At 40.6% G+C, this 21,342-nt stretch overlaps 1 long non-coding RNA gene across 2 annotated transcripts in view; it reads left to right on the top strand.

The window, feature by feature from the left end:
* The window catches only part of LOC107080052 (uncharacterized), a 49,678-nt gene that overhangs the window by 15,811 nt on the left and 12,525 nt on the right, over positions 1 to 21,342 (top strand). The window contains exon 1 of one of the 2 annotated variants that reach the window (XR_001480953.2): positions 12,073 to 12,135. The exons of the other annotated variant lie outside the window; for it this stretch is intronic. This is a non-coding gene — a long non-coding RNA (uncharacterized lncRNA). Of the gene's footprint in view, positions 1 to 12,072; positions 12,136 to 21,342 lie in introns of those variants that run through there. 2 annotated transcript variants of the gene reach the window in all.

Below are 21,342 nucleotides of genomic sequence, written 5' to 3'. Positions count from 1 at the left end.
AAAATGAATGAGAAATTAATATTTAGGTAGGTTGTTTGTAGTTTTAAAAACATGATGCCCCTTCAAAACCCACAGAAATAGAGCAAATTTCATGGATGTGTCTACTTGTCTCTTAGACAGGTCAGATTTAAACAGAACATTCCTGGTTGGTTGACTAGCCCCTAAGTCAGAAGAAGAAAGAATGTGATTACTTAAGCATCTCTTACCCTAAGAACTATATATAGTTCCTATATAAAACTATATATAGTTTTATATAGGAACAAGAGGAACGTTTCGGTTGTGTTTTCTTTATTCTCTTTTCAGCATGGAATAAACCTGTTACTTGTTCCTTTGCAGCGTACGCATGCTGACGCAGCTACCCACCTGAACTACTATAGTTTTATATAGCCTTTCTCAATAGGTTTCCACTCTGTTTCTTTACGTAAACCGGGAGTTGCTTGTGTGTGAAATCATAGCACTGACATTGGCTCTTGGCTCTTGATCAAAGTGTAGGGGGTTCTCCTGCAGAGGTGCTCATTCTTCTGGAGGGCAAGACTTGTCAGTATGAGGACAAGCACCAGTTCAGGAGTTCCAGGAGAGTCTTATCTTCTGATTTCCGTTCTGACCTGAACTGTCAATTAAACAATTAACCTGATTATTTTTTTAAATTAAACTTGCATAGGATTTACTTAGGGTCATTTACAGTTGATTACACAAGTCATTCGCTTCACCTCAAGGAATGGTTACCTGTAAATCTGGTTAGGTGTATCATGTAACTAATTCATTAGTTGTATAATTAATATGCTACATGACTATATGACTGAGAACCTGGTTGGAACAATAACCTTAAGATGACTGCGTTAGTTCAACTTTCCCTTCTGAAGCATTGAGAGGTTCTCAAGCCCACTTCCATTTCTGCCTTTCCAATGCAGATTTCCAGACAAAGGCCAACTTCCGAACGCTCCAGAACTGGCAAGTAAGAAGGCCACTGGTGCTTAGTGGCAGGGCTCCCATGGTAAGACTGCAATAACCATGACCCTGCCTCTGCAAGCCAGAAGAAATTGGCGTCCAAATTGTGTCACCTGGTGGTGTGTTAAACTGACGAATTTTATTATTGATCAATTAGCTGAAATGCGCCTTCTGGAATGGGTTCCTTATTGGAGGGGGAGTGAGGTGAGGAGGGCTGTTCAGGACCATGGGGAAGTTGTAGTACTTTAGCACGGAATTTTAGTTCTGGACAGAAATCTTACTTGGAATGTAAAATATTTGGTTTTGTGTTAGTTGAAGGGTAGTTCTTGCTCTAAGTCGTTTTTTTTAAACACCTATGTTGAGGTGTTTTGTTTTTGATGAGAGGTGTCATTCTTTAAATAAAGAACAGGAACCCTCCAGGATTTCACAATAAGCGTTTGTGTGTGAGTGTCCTTTGACCCTGCTCCCAGAAGCTAGGATCTTCCACAGCAGGCAAATAAGACATCTATATATATATAATGTCCTATAAGCTATCATTGTAAAAGCAGACTGTCATCCATGCATTCAGTGTGTAATTACCCCATTTTGAAGATAAATTTACTGTATAGTGTCATATCCATCATGTCTGTCACCTTTAACACGGAGACTAGGGCACTAAATGGAAACCTTTTTGCTAATATGCATTTCTATACAGTCATCAATTGTGAGCAGTCTATTCGTTGTTTTATGTGACAGAGGTAAGCCAATAAGAATGATCAAATTATGTAGCGGAGAGAGAAGGATTATCCTCCATAATGCCCTGTGCTGATGTTTCATCTAAGGGTGTTGATACATTAGCGTGTGTTTATTTATTATACAGAGGCTACATTTCACCCATTCTTGTGCCTCCAAGAGAATTTCTGCTCTTAGCCGCAACCTCCTGTTTTGTGTTATTAAAATGGTGAGAACAGGCCTGCAGTCTGCGGCCAATGCTACAGCTGTGAGATTTCTGACAAGATTTTTGTGTGTATCTGTACAATCTACAAAAAAATCTTTTTTTTTATCAATGGTATTACAAGGGCACTGTTCTTTATCTGCAGTACACGCACAAACAGTGTCATTAGGAAATGTATGAGATGTGTAACAGCGATGTTTGTGTTTGATCAGGCCAAGTAGTGTCAAAGAAACAAGTGTTAAAGAAAGAGACTGATGCAAATCAAGGCTTACAAGCTGTAAACACTCAAGAATTATTCGGGGCAGTCACGTATTCTTTGGATATTTGCGACAGAAGGTTCTTATCCTTGTTGTATCCTTGTTGTGGTGAAGTAAACAGATTGTCATCAGAAAAACAAATTGTACATTTTTCCATGTTATCTGCCAGAACATTGGATTAAGGGGGCTGTGCTGGTGGTAAACCTGCTGAAATGGTTTTTTTTCCAATTGAGGTCAATTCTGTGGTTTACTATGGTGGACATATTTAATGAACTTTTTGGTCCAAAGGTAAGCTGCCTACAGCTGCTTCAATGTGACACATATTATTCTTATTTGGCTTCTAAACAAAGAAAGATGGGGCTGATTTGTGCATGCTACAAAGTGAATTTACACTAGCATTTCTTGTACTATGCTATGTGCAATATACTGAATTACTGAATGATTATGCAAATTAGGTCTGGAAAGTTACCCTTTGAATTTTTTTCTAGTAACAGTTTACTTGAAGAAAAGTGGCATTCTTTATAAAGAACCTTACAATAGTTTATTTTACTAAGTGGTTTCTTTTAGGTGGTGTTCAAGATAAAAAGTGCAAAAGGGCCTTTCAGCAGAAGAAATTCTCTAACCCTCAGTTCCTATTACTTCTGTCAAGTTTAAAACATTTTACAAAAAATAAGGCCATGTATCAGCCACCAAAAGTAAATTATACAGTTTTTGCTTTAAATGAATGCCAGGTGTGTTCAGATATTGTATTTGTTACATTACCTCTATTATACTTTCTAAATGTTTTTCTGATATACTACCATTTGTAAACAATGTAACTCTCCTCTTTGGGTTATAAGGCTTTGTTAATGTGTTTTACATAGTTTATTTAGGGCCTAATGCTATTTTATGAAGCATTAAGAAATTACAAAAAGGATAACGAAAATATTATAATAATAATTGCTTACACTTATATAGCACTTTTCGGGACACACCACTCAAAGAATTCTAGAGGTAATGGGGATCCCCTCCACCACCACCAGTGTGCAGCACCACCTGGATGATGTGACGGCAGCCATAGTGCGCCAGTGCACTCCCCACACACCAGCTCTCAGTGGGGACGAGAGCAAAGTGATGAAGCCAGTTCAGAGATGGGGATTATTAGGAGCCATAATTGGTAAAGACCAGGGGGAAATTTGGCCAGGATACTGGGGTAACACCCCTACTTTTTTTTAGAAAAAAACATTGGGATTTTTAACAACCACAGATCATCAGGACGGCACCTTTACTGGGGCATTAGGACCCACATAGACCACAGTGTGAGCACCCCCTGCTGTTCACACTAACACCTTTTCCAGCAGCAACCTTAGCTTTCCCAGGGGGTCTCCCACACAGGTACTGACCAGGCTCACACCTGCTTAACTTCAGGGGGTTACTAGTTGTGAGTTGCAGAGCGATATGGCAGATATTTTTTTTTAAAATGGATTCACTGACATGCTTTATACCCTTGTGCAATGATTTTATACTGTGGATGTGTTATTTTATTACAATTCGAAAATGACTAGTTATGAACATAGACATTAGGTTGGCCCATAAATATTTATGTAAAGATATGTGATAAGCCCTCTGTAGCAGTAACAGCAGATCTGAGCGCTAACTTAAAAAGCAAACCGAAGGTGTGTGTTGAAAACTGCACCACCTGCCCTTCTGATCCCTAGTTTACCGAGCGTAGTGTTTCCATGTGTCACTCTCAGCAAGCTCCTGTCCCATCATGTCACAATTGCTCAGGGAATGCTCCGTCAGAGGAAAAATAACAGGTTACAAAACAGCTCAGTAGAGGTCATATTTATTTCTGCATTTTATAGCCATGAACTTTGTGAATAAGGATGGCGCTTAACCTAAAGCGGTTGATGTTATTGTAATCTGCGACCTCTATCTCAAAATGAGGCTCTTGGAGGTCAGTTCTCAGCATTGATATTTAAAAAATATATATATATTTGACTGGCAAGCCCTTAGAGATAGTTTTAAAGGAGTAATTTCCATCTTTGTTAATTTTGACAGAATGCGCAGATTTATCTTTTAACACATAATTATCTTTATTATTTGTAATGATCTGTAATGCAATAATGGAAAGAAGTCTAAAAGGCTTGTTTATCCTATTGCTTGGATTGGATGGCCAGGGAGTAGTGTGGATCATTTCACAGTAATTGATTTTTTTTCTCTGCTGTTAATGTCCCAGATACTGTCAATTCTTCCCCTCTTCTGGCATGTTGAAAATACAAAGCCCGCGCGTCACACTCTGTTTAATTCCGTAAATACTCTTCTTTTCTCTAATATTATCCTGCCTCTCCATACCTTCTGAAATGATTAACTTTCAAGTTCTGGGCCTGCCTGTTCTTCCTCTCATTGCTAATGCTTGAGTTCATGCTTTCATTCATTTCTGAGCTCTATTAATCCCCACACATACCTCCAGTCTTCAAGAAAACCTCTACATATTCCCCAGTATAGCACATTAACATTGTATAATCGGGCCTATTACCTCTGCCTGATTCAATAACGACCTCTCCTGGATCTGCAGCATGCACCATATGGAGGGAGAGATAAGTAGCAGGCTTGTGTTTGCTGCTTTTGCTTGGTTTTGGTCTGCTTGAGGACCCTGCCGAACACCTGGAGCATCATCTCCCCCCGCACACTCCTGGCTCCCAGCTGTGAGGCTTGGGAAAAGATGAGCTCAGGAACAGGCTTGTGGAATCTTTGCTACCTGTGGATACGGTGTGCGGTTGATATCCTGTCCGTGGCAAATAACACGTGCAACACATGTGAGTTACATACTGTGTAACGCTGACTGTGAATCCATAAAAAAAGTGCAGCTGTTGAAGTTTAATTGCCAGATGAAAAGAGAGGGGATTTGGCAATGCAGATTGGCTATGTAGTGTACCTAGTTATCGATAATTACATTGAGCTCTTCACCCATGGAATAAGAGGCTTCATCCACTACTGCAGTGCAGTTCTCATGTGGGTGACACACAACATCTACTCTGCATCAGCAGCCCCACCGCAAAGACCGTCAGGTGGGGGATGTAAGAAATTGCATGGGAAACTTTGTTAAAGCCAGATTATACAAGCCCAAAATACAGCATATTGAGGCTAGGACTCTGAGGTTAATACCTCTACTCTTATGTTTAGTGCTATGGGATCTTTAAAGATCAAATAGTTAAGATGTCAGATTCAAAGGACAGCACATTGTCCTCGGTCACCATATTAGTGCATTGGTTTGGAAGGGGGAAGAGCGCCACCTACTGGACCACCACTGCTTACAGCAGCAACCTGGGTTTCTTTAGAGCTCTCCCATCCCTGTACTGACCAGGCTGGGCTGGGCTGGGCTGGGCTCCTGAGATCTCGTGTTAGAAGGTGGCAAGGAGGTACCACTCCTGGAATCGAGTAAAGGTTTTAGTGACACCTTAAGATAATATGGTTTAATGATGAGAACGAGAACTGCATTTCCTCAGCATCTTCTTTTGTTTTCATCGCAGCCAAGAGAGGACAGACTACCTCTCAGATGTCGCTTTGGGCCTGGCCTGTATCTTCTGCTGTGAGTGCCTGGCACTGCACCTGAAACCGCTGTTTGAGAGAGACACATTGCACGTTTCCCAGCGATTACAGATTCATTCCAAAACATGGAAGCTGACCCGGTAATGATATTAAAAACCATTAACATATTATGTTAAAAACTTTTGGGTCTATGATATGTTGTAAATTGAAGACCAAAACGTTAGCAAAAATGACTTGGAATGCGAAAGAGAAATCCTCAAAGCACTTTAGGCACAGGGGAAATATGTTGTATATTAACTGTAAGCCACACCAGTGAAAATCTTCATTGGCTCTTTAATGTAAAACAATGCTGCAGTTTCGTGATGAAAAGTGGCCCCATCCTCTCTCACATGGTCATTTAATTTGTCCTATTTGAATGGCTGATCTCTTAGGAGATTTCTTCAAAAGCATTTCTCAGCACCATGTGGTCTGTGTTTCGAACAACATACCAAACAAACAAACAAACCAGAAAAAACATCTTGGGTTTAAAACTGCCTCCCCTTTCTTCCTCCCCCCCCAGCCAAGGTCAAATGACCTCCAGCAGACAGCGGATGTCTTCAAGGGACATTACTCACGAACTTGGCTATGCTCGCTTTCTTATTAGAAAGAACAAAAAGAAAAGAGGAGAAAGATCGCAGCTCTACTTGAGTCCAGATCTCTTCTTTAGTCTTAATTAGAAACACTATCCATCATGCCAGAAAGTTTCTATTCATTTTCGTGATTGGGGACATGACAAATGAATGTGGGAATAAATGAAGTGTCAGAGCAGAGCAGGAGATGGATGTTCTCTTCATGGGATGAGTGCAATAACTACAGTTAACGCTGGAGAGAGGCCAGCCCTTCCACTCTCTGTGGCGGAGATCTCCCCTCAGGCCCTGACCACAGCTATCACATCAATATAATTCTCTTCTTACCCTCCATTTATTAGTAAATGAACACCTTGACAGAGATAAGACTCCCCCCAGTCCTTTCTCCAAAACAGTTCACAGAGCCTCCAGGATAGAAACTAATTAAGTATCAGTAGGACATGACTGCCAAAATGTTTTTAGGACTGCAAAACATTTTTTTTATATATTGTTGGGTTGCCTTTCATGAAGGATGCATTTTTTTACCGTTCTTTACTTTTTCAATTGCCCCCCTTAACATCTTTCTCCTTTCCTTTGGAAACCTGTCTTATATTTCTAAAGATCGTGCCAGTTGCGATGATAAGGGACTGGGTTTTTGTGTGAGCTTTGGTTTTATTCTTGTCCTGTTTAATGTAATGGAGTGGAATATTCTTTGGTGATTTTTATACAAATACTTATGAGTTCGTCACAGCCAGAACCTTTGTGCAGTAGGTAAATCCTAGACTCAGAAGGGTCCAATAACGTTTACGGCCTGAAATAATCAGTCGATAATCAATAAAAATCAATAACAATGGTTTAACGGGAAGCTGAGAGTGTTGGAATGTGATTATCAGCTTTGTCAGTTCTGTTGCTCCGAAACTTCCTTTCTTCAGTAAGTTTAAATTTCAAATACATGTGCAGAAGTAAATATTTAGGAGAAATATCAAAACAACAACTACAAAACACTGTTACCACCAGCCAGAGAAATGAAATATTCCTCATGAACAATAAAATAAACACAGACATCTGCCCAGTTTCTGAAGTGTGGGACCACAAGGTCCTCCTGACTTGGGTGTGAGTGGTGTGAAGCCTTGTACAACACATTGTCGCCATGATTTCCTACATTCTTGGGTTTTAAAAAATAGACAAACCAGTTGTAATGAACTGAAGGTCGTTCTAACACATGCATTACTTTCACAGGACACGGGCAGTTTTCAGTGCGAGTTTCCTGGATAATAGACTCACTGGAGTGTTGAGCAGCAAAAAAGAAAGCAACAAGACCTTTGAAAGGTTTTCAGATTTTGATTGAATTAGAAACTATTTCAGGGCTTTTCATTTATGCTCTGTAATGTCCCAGAGCCATTTTTTTATTTTATTAGCTTATTAACTTGGATTCTATTATTCAGAAGGGATTGCCTATTTTTACACAGGGCTCATACTGAAAGCAAAATAGAGTTCAATATATATATGTATAAAAATGTTTAATGACACACTGCTTTATCTGTCCATTGATTCATTTTTGAATTGACAATGAACTAATAAAACTTTTGTCTCATTTTCAAATTATTTGAGTGCTTAGGATTCCTTAGAACCACGTGCTCCCAGATGAGCTATTGAGAAGAGTTAAATTATGCATTACAGCAACATCCATGTTAATAATCCCTCTGTTTTCTTTGTTTTCGTCTAATAGATGACTTTCTAGGCCTCTCAAAGATTTTAAATTTCATAGCAACTCTCATTTGCTAAAAGACGAATGGTGGTTTTTGTTCGTCATTCAGACGCTGGGCAGCCTGACGGAACGAATCAGCTCCAACAATCGAGCTGAAACAAGGCAGCGAAAATAGAAATCTACAGCTGGACGACAGGAAAGAAGAGAGAATATTTAATTGAATTCCACCGAGCAACTATTGAAAATTAGACTTTTCAAAATGGCCCTTTTATACAACAGTGAATCATTTTTCAGCGTGTTAAACATCAAAAATGCTCTATCTAGCCACCGATTGAAGGAAAGAACTACAGTAGAGCTATAACAGAGAGGGCCACTCAAAACTCAAATCCAGATTTTGACTAAAGATACTGTATGTAATATGTTTGACAAATGACTAAACATAGAAAAATGAACTAAAGGAGTCAAAGGCACATGTAGTGATATTTATTTAGCAGCTAGCAACGGAGTCCAGTTCAGAGGTGTTTCTCCTTTTTATGATCATGTTCCAAATGTACATGTAAGGTCTTTACCATTAATATTAACTTTTATATTATACAGAGGATCATCTCTTTTTTTTCTGTATTCACATGCCTACACAAGCAGTTTTATTTTGATGTACTTTAGTTTTATCTTTAGTTGAATCTTTTTGTACTTTTGTTATATCCCAGTTTACACTGGAAGCAAAGCAGTGTCGGTTGTTCCACAGCTCAACCCACTGACTGAATGGAGCAGTTTAGCTTATCCAGATGTGATGAAGAGTAGTGAAATGAAGCACTCCATTGCATCCCTACGGCTCTTTTCTATCCCAAAGGGTCCCTCTGAGTGTTACATATTCATTTCAATGTATTTTTATATAGCGCCTTTCACAACAAGGTTGCCCCAAGGCGCTTAACAACGCAAGTAACCATACATGTTGTCAATACAGAACAGAAGACCAGAAGACAACGGAGGAGAGGAACCAAAAACTCCTTAGTAAGGAGAAAGAAATCCTCTAGGGGTCCAAGGTCAACTGGTTGCCCAACCCCTTTGGGCATGCTAACATTATATAATTAAAAAAAAAGGAAATGAATGAGGGTAGGTAGGGGACCCACTGAGTGGCAGGGCCCCATGAGTGATGCACCGTTGAGTCCAATTCAGGGGTGAGGCTCCCCATTTTAACTCTTTCCAAGGAGCTTTTACAGTGTGCTGGAATGGTTTGAGCCCCCGCCTTCCAGACAGTCCGCAGGGCACAAGCTCAACATCCATCTGGATATTTTCACTTTTCTTAGACGCCCTTTGAACAGCGTCTCTCTGTTTCATAACCACAAACTGCAGGAGAGCTCAGTTTAACAATCAAAGACAGAGGGGCTTACAGATCGGTCCCTGTTCCATCACTTTAGAGAATGCCCATGCGTTGGTGCTGTATAAATGGTTCCTGCCTTTATAAAGCCACTTGCTGGTACAGCCATAGTGCAAATGAAAATATTTGCCTCCTCGCAGTGTGCCTAAACTAAAGGACTTGCCTAATTCTTTGTAATCCATTCTTAAAACAATTCATACAAAAAGCTGCTAGCTAGGTACAAAGGCAGCAGTTTGGAAAAAAAGAACAAGTAACACAAAGCTGTTGGTTTAAAAATGGAGTAGAATTGCATATTTCAGATGTTAAGTGAACCATCTCCACTGCAATCAAAAAGCTCATTGCTGCAAATATTCTAATAATCCACTGCTTGTAATAGGCATATGTCATGTCAATTTTCCAGAATTAATGTGATAAATCTGCATACATAAACTGTTATAGAGCTTGCCCGATCGCCTGCATTTGAATGTTTGAATAAAAAAAAATAATAAAAAAATTAGAAAGAAAGTATTGTGCTTCATGCCCTTCAGCATATCGGATCAAAAAGCAAGCTAAGAGATAATTTTTCTTTCAATTATTGTTTCTTACTTTCAGAGGCAATAGCAGAGACAATCTGGGAAGAGATAAACCTTACTCATGCATGCGTTAAAATTCATCTTGTAAAGCACCTAGTGTTGCCAGAGCCAAGATAAAGGAATTGAATTTTGAAATAAGTCAGTGCTTAAAGCACCTTATTCAGCACAGAGAAAGAAGAGCATTTGGCCTGAGGCTGTTCTGTGCGGTGGAGACAGCCCCAGATCTTTTATAAAGTGTTGAAATTTGTGCAAGCAAAGATGCATTTTGTTTTCCTTTGAGGAAAAAAAAATGATTAAATTATCAGAAACAAAGCTTCCTGCATATTCTCCTCTATGCTCCCCAGAGCCTTGCTTTTTTTCTCAAAGTGATTATCAAAAGATAGATTTTATCTTTGTACACGTTAAGCTTAAATATCGAACACACAGCTTATTAATATGAAAGTGTAGCGCGCTTCTGTTTATAACAATGTAACAGGGTTGAATACCACTTTTAATATAAATCTGACATTTTAATTCCTGGTAGTCCTTGGGTATGAATGATTTAAATGAATAACATTTTGCCCAGGAGTATAGCTTTCCTCTGTCTGCATTTTAAAGCATTGAAGTTTTTGAGGTAATCAGTTTTTTTTTTTCAGAGGAACTAAATTGTGAAGACATCTGTTATGTTATTAATTTCACATAAATCTTAAGCTTCTCAAGGCTTGAAATGAGGCTTCGTTCAAGCCGAATTAATGAAACATGATTGTAAGTCCCTCACACGGAAGGGCTGTCATACAATATTGAGTTGCTTATAATCACTGTGTAATCTTGGCGTCTGCTGTGGGAGAACTGGTTTAAATCCCTCCATAAAACAATATCTTGAAAAGATCAGAATCTTAACTTTATCCTGCAGGATTAAGGCGTGATAAATCTTCTGTGAAATGAATCATGGGTTTTCAGTAAAAGATACAAAATTGTTGGTGAAACAATGTTTCCCTCATAATTGTACAGCTCACAGCCCGGGGTGTTGACTGAGCACGATTCCCTTGGTCTTTGTCGCGGAAGCAGGCAGGTATTGATGGCTGAGCTGGGAGTCGTGTGTGAACGGTGATCACGGCACGACGGTGTGCTCTCGCCTCGGTGACACGGTGGAAAAGTAATTATGTATGGAAACACTCCTTTTTCTCGAACACCTGCAGATTAATAAACAAAGACAAGTGAAGGCACACGTCTGCTTTTCCATTTGCTTGTTCAGCTTTGACTGAGCGAGCAGAGCTACCGTTCCCACAATATCACCCCGGAGCAGAGTGAATTTGTGCTTCCGGAGGATAAGTCCTTCTGAGACTTTAAGAGCTACTTCTGGAGGTGTACCGCTAGTCCTGCAATCATCGTAGCCCCAATTAGCGCGATTCTTTGAAGAGATTAGACGAAGTGGCGAAATAACAAGATTCTTGAATTTACGTTATGTTCCGTAAAATACCAGAAAGGCTTTTTACAACAGCAAGGAAGAATTAATGTATTTGAAAAACGCAAATATTGAAAAGTGAACGATAAAGACGAATGACACTGACCAAATAGGAATCAAAATGAAATCCAGTTCACCTGTGCTCACAGGTGTATGCATATGTGCAACGTCAAATTGAAAGGCCTTTTTCGTTTGGGTTTTGGATTTGGGTTTATATTTCAAAATTACGTTTTATTGCATTTGCTTCAGTTGCATTTAGGGGAATAAAACCCCAGAAAAAAAACACAAGTGTGAGAAAAATGTATTTGCAACCCGTTTAAAATTTGGGAAAAACCTCATCACGCTTTGTGCTGCGCGGCTTAATTAAAATTCTGACGGAGCCAGAACGCCTGTTTTTTTTTTGTTCTGTGCTGTTCGTGTGTTCTTCAGAAGTAGGAAGAAGAACAAATAATGTATCGCAAACATTTCCTGCGGTGGAGCTGACGCTTCTCGTGGGGGTTATCCTACTTAACTCAGAGACTGACATAAATAGGTTGTCTCACATTTCCATCAGTTCATTAAAGATGTTCCCTTTTTTTTTTAAAGTGCCACATCGCAGCAATTGGTAATTTTGAGCTCACGGGGTTAATTGCCTCCCATTGCTTCAAAGTCACGTTTTGATGTGCATTTTGAGTACCGTCTTTTAGACTTTTTCTGCAGAGGGCACTTGAGAGTTTGCCCTGAGCTGCGCACTGTAGATGTCTGCACCATCTCCTCAGGTAATCCTCCCTCTCGGAGGCATTATTGAATTTTCTCGTGTTTCTTTCTTTTTGTGAGGGAAGGAGTCGGAGTTCTTTAGTGTCTGGAGCGGGTGCTTGATTCTCATTCACCTCGGCAAATCCATGTCAAAATAAACCCAGACCTTTAAAGGCGCCGCCCTTTGAAGTGCAGAGAGGCGCAAATCCAAACACTCCTCCACGTTCGCCCGGGCTGAAAATTAGCAGCATCCCAGTTCCCCTTTGATGTTTCTCACTCTGCCCCTGTTTTAAAAGATAAATCATATGCAACGCGCGCAGACCCCTGATTAAGATAATGATTTACTCATTGGCATGACTGATGCTCCCAGATTCTGCATAACTGCTTGGTAGCTAGGTACGGAAGATATGAGCAGCACTTCTTATTGTTTTTACATTTCAATACGTGCAAAATGGCGGCAGGCCATTTATTTGAACGCAGTGCTATACAGCTAGCATAGCGTCTTCACAGAGGCTAAATAACGACTACAGAATAGCATTCATAATTGCAGCCATTTCCCCAAAACAACAGGCATGTATGTATTGATGATAGTACCCCAAAACGGAATGCATATTGTCACCTCTTCTGTGACAAAAGTAATATATTATAATGAGTACTGATGTACCTCTTCTACCTTTTTGAACAAAAGTCTGAAGCACTTGTATTACTTGAGTTTGAGTCTCTACAATGGTGTTATCATGGGTACGTAGGGTGTAGGCAGACTTTTAAAACACGCGACACTATCTGGTATCTTGGTGCATTTTGATAAAACATAGTGCCTCTGGACGATTATGCATGGGTGGTGGCAGTTTATCTGGACCTCAGCAATGAGCTCCCAGCTCTCTCAGGATCGGAGGACAGGTGCATTGGGGTGGGCATGAGATCACTGCTCATGCAGGCTGTAATGTCAAGACTGGCAACCTCACTGGGAAAAGAGCAGAGTGGGGTGTCGCTTCCACAGGGCTGGAACGATGTGAATAAAATAGGGGCTCGCCTAATCTGTGGCAGTAAGCCACCTCAAACAGAGACAAGTAAGCCTCCTTAAACAGAGATCAAGGGTATAAACCACCAAATGTGCTCAACCGGCGCAGAATGCACTAATCTGGCCCGATCAACAGGTTTGATTAAAAGCAAAGGGAGACAAGCACCCTAAGTCCTAGTTAAATATACTGGTGCTCCACCCCCCCACTCTCACCCCTCCTTCATCTCATCACCACACCAGAAAAAGACTGTGCTCACAGCCTGTTGTCTATTATGGCTTCTGCGTTATCTTTACATTTAAATCCCACTGAGTGACACCCCCCTCCCTCCTTAGAGAAGCTTATTGTAAAGATAGTTTCGCAGGAATGAGGTTGAGGTTCCAATGATGTTTAGGTGAGGAAGGAGATGGACAGACGCAATGGATGGAGTGGGATCCTTCTGTACGGAGATCTTTCATTTGGGTTCCATGTTAAACTCTCGATCCTATCCATAAGATGTCTTAATAGAATATTTCTGGCATGGGAATAGTCTGCTTTTTCCATGGTGTTGTACAGCAGTCATGATCTTTCACGATGTACGTATTCAGGGCAGTTGAAAATCTCGCTGCAGATCATGAAGTAGTGCTCTGCGTCAGAATGTCTCAGACCCAGAGTTGCTCAGGGCTCCCCTGTAGCGCTGTGCCCTGGACCGAAGAACCTGGAACTCGGAAAGATGTTTTTTAGCTCGGGTTCTGACTTCTCCCCGTAATTGTTAGGGGATGCAGGTTTCCGTTTCTGGTGTGCAGGTGCTAAAATACCAGGAGAAATTCCTCAGAAATAGAAGAGCAAAATATTGAAGAGGTGTAATTTTTTTTCTCAAACTTTTACTTCCAGCAACAGCCAATGGAAACACACATCTTACATACTGCATATACATTGTTTGCATAGATACAATCAAGAATTAAAGTATATATATATGTGAATCACAGACTCACTCACAGTATCCCACAGAGTGACCTGTTATTATTACAAAGATATTTCAGCACTTCAGTTAGACTGTTACAGAAGGATGACATATGTAGAGAGTAGCTGGTGTGACTCACCCAGCTGAGGGAATGGCAGTCCATCGCAGTGAGACAGATATGTGAACAGAAATCTTTGGTGGGAGCTTTTAGGAGAAGGGGAGTGTGCGATATGAGGTTCAAATGTTTCTCTTGAACTTCTGTTATGAACTCCATTAAATACAGCTTGGTTTGGGTAAGCAGAAACTCAGCTTGTCATTTAGCCAACGATTTGTTTCATGGATTGCAGTCTTCAAAAATGCCAACACAGCATCTGTGGGTAAAATGCACAGGAGCAGCCAGTAAGAAGAGCTGTAGTAGTAAATCCATCAATATCACCAATCAGATCTATCTGACTCATTGACATCATTTGTTTCTCTCTACACTTGTGAAAATCACTTTCTCCACTGCACAGATACAGATTTATCCGGGTGAACTGTTAGCATAAAAGAAAATGGTTAAAATCACAGTAGAAAATGTTACTGGGCAAACACAAGTGAAAGGAGTAGAATTTGGCAGCGACTAAGCTTTTTACACAACAGTATATAGGAAATGAAAAGAGATGAAAAGAGTATAAATAGCATTTTTAAATACAACCAACATTTAGTCTCCATTCTATTTCATAATATGGTATGTATTCATATCATGGGATATAATTTTATATTCCAGGGATTGTTTTGTACCTTGCATTTGTGTATAACATAAATTTGAACATCAATGGATTTCTTTTTTTTTAAAATGCTTGTTATTTTCAACGCAAAATGAAGAAACCATTTGAGTTTTGTTGACATTACAATGATTTTGACTACCTTCTCCGTTCAGCGCTCCAGTTCACATCTCTTTGTTGTCTAGTGCCTCAGGGTGCTTGTCTGCAGTGATTGCTGAGCTGTTTTCTCTCTTTTGGCATTTGACTACAATCAGGCAGATTGTCAGCAAGAAGTAGGGTTTCAGTTCACAGTCAGTCCAAATTGTTGCCTTTTAGCAAAGAGCTCTGATATCTGTGTTAATAGGGAGCTCTGGGCAGGCCTGTCCCCTGGCACAGATATTATCAGCGGAGAGCAGAGCTGGTTCAAGGCCTGGGTGTGCCCGGTTCATGTGTCAGGAGATAAAGAAGAAAGATTAATGCTGTTTCTGAATTGCCTGATCTAATGGTTCTACTTGCCTTTTGAGGAGGTATGCATAAACCTGCCAGGTATCACGTTAGATAAAGGAAAGTCATTTTTTAAAACTTACAATTCGGTGGCTGGTGTCGTGCGATTGAAAGACGATTGAGTGATGTAACTGAGCAAGCACGAGGTGGACAATTTTTTATTTTTATTTTGGCACCTTTTCATTCATCCTTTCATAACCGAGAAGCATTCTTCTCTGCGGCTTCAGAATCAACTGCAGGAATAAAAGGCAGCATCTGATGAATAAGTCTCAGTCCCACACAAGTGCTGCCTGGGGCGTTCACACCCTGTTAGCTTCAAAAAAGAAATCTGTAAAAACTGCTATGGGTGTTTTTGTCATTTTTGTAAGATGTTGTTTTCAAGCCTTTAATTTCAGTGTGTACTACAGTAATAACATGAGTTAAATCTTAAAGTGGTAACATGGGCATTTCACTGGATCGATAGACAATTTTACGATCTACTAAGCAGTACCCTGCTTCTGAGATGATGTAATTCATAATCGCATGGTATTGCAGTGGAGATTATATGACAACAGTAAACATTTCGAGAAGAAATGCAAATGTCGAGGTTTCATAGTTTTTATCCAATTTAACTGATATTGTGCTTTACCTGAGTGACTTAACCCTTGAGAGCGACTTGTCATTGTGAATGGGCACTGTAGCATATCAAGCTATTTAGTCTCTATGTAGAGCTTCTGATCTCTAAGAATCCCAGAGTGTATCATGTACAGTATAAAGGATGAGACCCACTGAAGTACAGCACCAGTCTGGGTGAAGCACAGTACCGACTATGTGCTCTCTGAGCCTCTCTACACAGTGGATCGGGTGGAGTCATGAAAATCTGCCTCCTGGTCCTCTTTTGGTCAGAACAACGGATGCAAGGAGATCAGCTCATCTTTTTTTGTTTAATTACTCCCACCCTGGTTCCGTCCTCGGCTTTTGTCACTCCTGACAGGCTGCAGCTATGACCCTTGACTGTGTGAAGCTGTAGACAAATGCATCTCTGTAAACTTTGTTACCAGTGACATTTATTTCATAACAAAGCAGTCATTTGAGCTGCCTTCTTGGGCTTGTTTTACATTAAAATAGTAATCGTCTGTCAGAATGCCAACAGCTTCCAAATCACAGCTCATCCATGATGGAGGCCACATGAAGGAACTAATTTATATTCTCAGCGGAGGCAGAGGTTTCTAAAAGCATTTTTCTTCCCTCTTAATAATGTTTGTTGGCACAACCACATTCAAAAGTAGCCAAAAGGTTTCGTGTTCTTTAGATAAACGCTAATATGATTTGTCCTGGCTTCCATCATAAACTGAACTGGCAAGCCGAAATGAGAAATAACCTTGAGCGCGTAACCAAATGCTTTTGTTCTCTGAAACGCAACTTAAAAGAAAGAGCCAAGAAAAAAAAGATGTAATTCATACTATTGTGTGTTTTGAAAGGATTAGTGTTGAGCTCTGTGTATGGATTATAGCTGGTGTCCATGTATTGTGTACCTGTGCTTTCTCAAACAGGAGACCAGCCGGGGTTTTGGCACAAACTTCTGCTTGTGATTTCATGAATCGTGTCGCTCGAATGGGCCTGAAAAGAGCGCTTGTTCCTGACTCCCTGCGCCTGCCCTTACTGTACTCGATCCCGAAAGCACGAACTGGGAAGATATGGTTGTGTACATACAAACATGGCATTGCCAGATTGCATAGGCGACCAGAGCTATTGTCCTAATCTTGAAAGACTAAGAAAATATCTCAGTGTCAATATTATAATAAAATGATTTCAAAATCTACATACTCCACGTATCTGCCCTATAGCTGCTGTCATAATATTAAATCAGTCCTACAAAATAATAATACTGCTATTCATGTGCATGGATTTACACCTTTTCTGAGGGTTCACGGACGTAGTGTCAGTATAAGAGCCAGTTGCTCTGCTTTATATCTATATTGTGTGCTGCAAAGCCCCCAGACTGCCAGGTGAAGGGGGCTGGGCATAGGCTACCTGCTCATCTGTCAGCAAAAATGGTGAAACCCAAGCCTGCTACACCTGATCAGGGCTATTCCTGCTGCCTGCCAGGTACCTCCACACAGATCAGTCTTTCATCGGCCTGATTGAGGGTCTGCAACCTGCAATAAAGGAAACATCTGATCCCCTTGAATCAGAATCGTTCGCCCTTTGATTTGCTCTTAACTCCGTTTCCTTCTGTTTTGTTTGGAATCCAGAGTCGGATTTCCTTTATGAATTAAAAGAATGTGTGTGGGTTTTCTCTTCTCACTGGGGTTGCCTCACCAACAGAGGGGCAGGCTGTGGAACAGATTGTGAAGGGCTTTTATAACATACTGTGCATTGAAAGACACCAATCACATCTAACTGTAGGAAATTCACAACTATCATCAGGAACGCGGCACTTGGTTTTTGTTGCAGGTGCAGAGACGTTTTACTGAAAAGACATGACAAGGGTCAATTTGTTATGCTGATTAAAATTTGTCATCAACAGGGGACCTACTGTGTGAAAGTCGCAGGCCAGTAGCATGTGCGGCCACCACTGGAAGCAATGCAAACCATACATCTGCAAAACAAGCTTTATATCAGATTCATGCATCATGTGTCTTGGAATTCTTAGCATTCCTCTCATAACATGCATGTTCACTGGTCTCTGAGCCCAAGATGCCACATGTCATCCCATGAAAGTACAGCTTTCTCATTTACAGGAAAGTAAATCTTGATGTTGAAGTACAGGAAGGTGTTGATGTTACACAAGCAGCACGAGGATGTGTGCTGTCATATTAGGATGAGGAAGGGCAGCGATCTTGGTGAATGCAGTGCCGTGCAGCCAGGTTGCTATCGATTGCTATAAAAGGAGCCATGTAGAGACCAGACTCTCCTGCCCAGACCATCACATTGATTAGTCTGCTGTACATGACATTTAGCAAACCTCTCTGCATGTCTGTGCCACACACTCACTCCATCACATTGGTCTACAAAAAAACATTGATTTAATCTCAAAACTGAGCTGGTCTCCACAACTGGTGAGCCCACCTGAGGTTACACAACCTGATGACACATATGGGTTTACTGGTGGCTTTCAGTATTTTTCTTGTTTTTCATCAGACTTTGCATTCAGCAGGTTAAATCCCCTCTTCACCTGTTCCCAATCCCCTCTCCCATTAATAAGGTGGTTTAGTGCTTGAGCAGTAGTGTCAGAGTCACTGTAGTGTGTCATGGTTAGTCTCGAATTCTCAATTAATGAAAATAATGCCAAAAACATTTAAAATGTGTTCAGTATAAAGGCAGAATTGTAAATTATTTTTTTAAAGGGAAACTGCAGTCCCAATTTCTCAGACAGGTTATTATATCTTGGTAACAGTTTATTGATGGTACAGAATAATTTAACAAATTTTGAATTAAGCACCAAATCATGAACTTTGTGAAAGTGCCATAAGATGCCATTTTGTCACAAACCCCTGGTCTCCCCATGGGCTAGAGCAAGAGTTCCCATGAATTGTGATGTGATGTGGCCCTTCCTGCTCACTAGTCACTGTAATCACTAATGTAATGCAGTGTTTGAGTGAATAAGTACAGGTTGTGCTGCATGTATTTCACTGCAGAAATGTGATCTGCGTAAACAGTTAAAAAGTAAGTTCCATTTATTGGCAAGAGTCTCCAAGTCAAGAGCAATATTTCTGTTGGGTTAAAAGTGATGCATTCACAAGCTGCTTCACGTCCCTGGAAAGTTTTGTGCCTAGTTCTGAATCCCAGAACATGGCGCTGTGCATTTTGTGATGTAAAATTGGAAGTTTTACAATTTACTGTGCACATTTTACTTTCATTGTGGTTTGAAATACACTCATCAATGCTGATTTTTGTTCTTATCCCAAAATATAGTGCATTTGAGATTCCTTATGAAAATAAGGATAATAAAAGTATTAATGATACAATTATTTTTTTCTCAAATGGCTTGTACAGGATATGTGGGCACTGGTTCTTATCTAAATAAACATTCGTTTGCTCTGCCAATGGATTAAGTTGCAAAAACATTGAAGGAAAATTTAGGCAAAAGCAGAGGATATGTTCAATGAGTTCTATAGTGTTGGTGCCATCTATATCAGTAGCACTTTGCTTTCTAAATTGATCAAAAATAAATGAATATTTTGTAGGTTATTTGTGAGCTGTAATTAAAAATAAGACCTTGCGGACTAATCGTTATCACCCACCCATTCACCAGAGAGGAGATATATGAGACTGATCAGATACCATAGTTCTTATAAGACTGGGCTGATTACACCAGCCCCATCTAGGCTTATGACGGGAAGACCAGGCAGAGAACTGAGAAAGAAGAAGCTCAGAAAGAATCATCAGAAAACATTAAGGCTGTCACATGAGTAATTGCAGCTGTTCTCTGGGATGTTGCGGCTCTGTAAATTGGAAATAAATCAGCTTGTCGAACCCGCTGGGGAAGGGGGCGGCAGCCGACACCTGTACTGGGGGACAGGTGCGAGACAGTCGCAGCTCGGCGATGGAGGGGCGCTGACAGTCAGGCCTGCCGGTGGCAGCCCTGGAGATCAAAGGCATTCCGTGGGGTCAGCCAGGGCTGACATGTGGGCTGGACAGCTGCACAGGCCTGCTGTGCTGCCAGGGTCTCACGGGCAGGTGATCTGTTTAATTCTGTCATTTCTGCTGGCCACGCTAAGCAAGTGCCTTGTCCTTATAAATCTGTTTCTATGAGATAAGTACCTTATTATTGTGCCGGGAGGTCAGTTAGTGGTATATGTGTGGGTGGTTCAGACTGTCAAAGGATGAAGCTAAATAATATGAATAGGCTTCTAGTCGACTTCAGAGGCTGTGAAATTATAGGTTTGTTTAAGGCTGATTATTCCCCAGTGTAATGAGCAAAGTGCTGCCATAAATTTCCTCCTCCCCAGGGCTGGGTTGACTGTCGTAGGATTGCTCTCTTTTTTTTCCGGCCTTCTTTTTAACCGTTTCAGTTTATATTTAAGCAAATTATACCCTAGGTACCAGCCATTCTGAGATTCGTCACTGTTAATGCCCTTATTTTCCTAATTGGTGACCTCTGTGCAGGAAAAAGAAAATCCAGTATTTACATGCACAGTAGCTTCCCCCAGCCAGCAGCCTGAGCAGGCCCTGGAGAGAAGCAGCTTGAATGTGGTCTGACGCAGAGATACAAAGAGGTAATCTGCTTGCTTTTCATCAGCAGAGGCAGAGGGCACATAGTTCTCTTGTTCAATTTGGGCCAATATATATATATATTCGGTGAGAAAAAAAAATAAAATAACATTGCAAAAGTAAAAAAAAAATGTAGATGCTAGTATTTAAACTAGGCTTGCAAAAATCATCCTACAGGATAATACATGTTAATAGTGTATTATTTTCAGTCTACTACATTGCCGCATTAACATTGATATTATATGATATTATTGACTAGCGATTGCATTTGATTGATGTAAAGCAGGGCAGTCAATGCAGAGAGAATTTAATCTCTTCCAGCATGAGATGAACAAGCACTGTAGATACAGTACTTGGCTTCATTATTATGCTAAAACATGAAAGCGCTGGTCGTTCTCCTTGGGATGCTGGGATGAATTGGAAGGTCTGGTAATGTGACATGAGATTTTTTGGATACGTGGACGATGCTCAGGCCACACCTGGATTGAGCAGGTGAAGCAAAAACATGCGCTATGAAACTCGGAGAGTCTGAATGGTGTTTTAAAACTTCGCAGCTAGAAATTGCCTTGCTGTTTAATTTGTGAAGCTCTTCATTTTGAACCTAAAAGGACATGGTCCACAAGATGAGGGGTGATCTCGGTAGATTTAGGTGTCCCAGGAAAAGCAGGAAAGGAGGGCTTCTTGCAGTTTGACCTTGATAGCTACATCCTCTCGGTTTACTAGTGCTGCCACCCAACTTGCTACTGGAGCTCAGAACCCTGCCAACAGATGAAATGAGGCAGCCCTTGGATTCTGCCATGATGCCAATCACAGGCAGAGCCACTG

This window comes from Lepisosteus oculatus, chromosome 20 (genome assembly GCF_040954835.1).
Source record: "Lepisosteus oculatus isolate fLepOcu1 chromosome 20, fLepOcu1.hap2, whole genome shotgun sequence".
NCBI classification, from domain to species: domain Eukaryota; kingdom Metazoa; phylum Chordata; class Actinopteri; order Semionotiformes; family Lepisosteidae; genus Lepisosteus; species Lepisosteus oculatus.
This window is presented reverse-complemented; position numbering and strand designations above follow the sequence as displayed.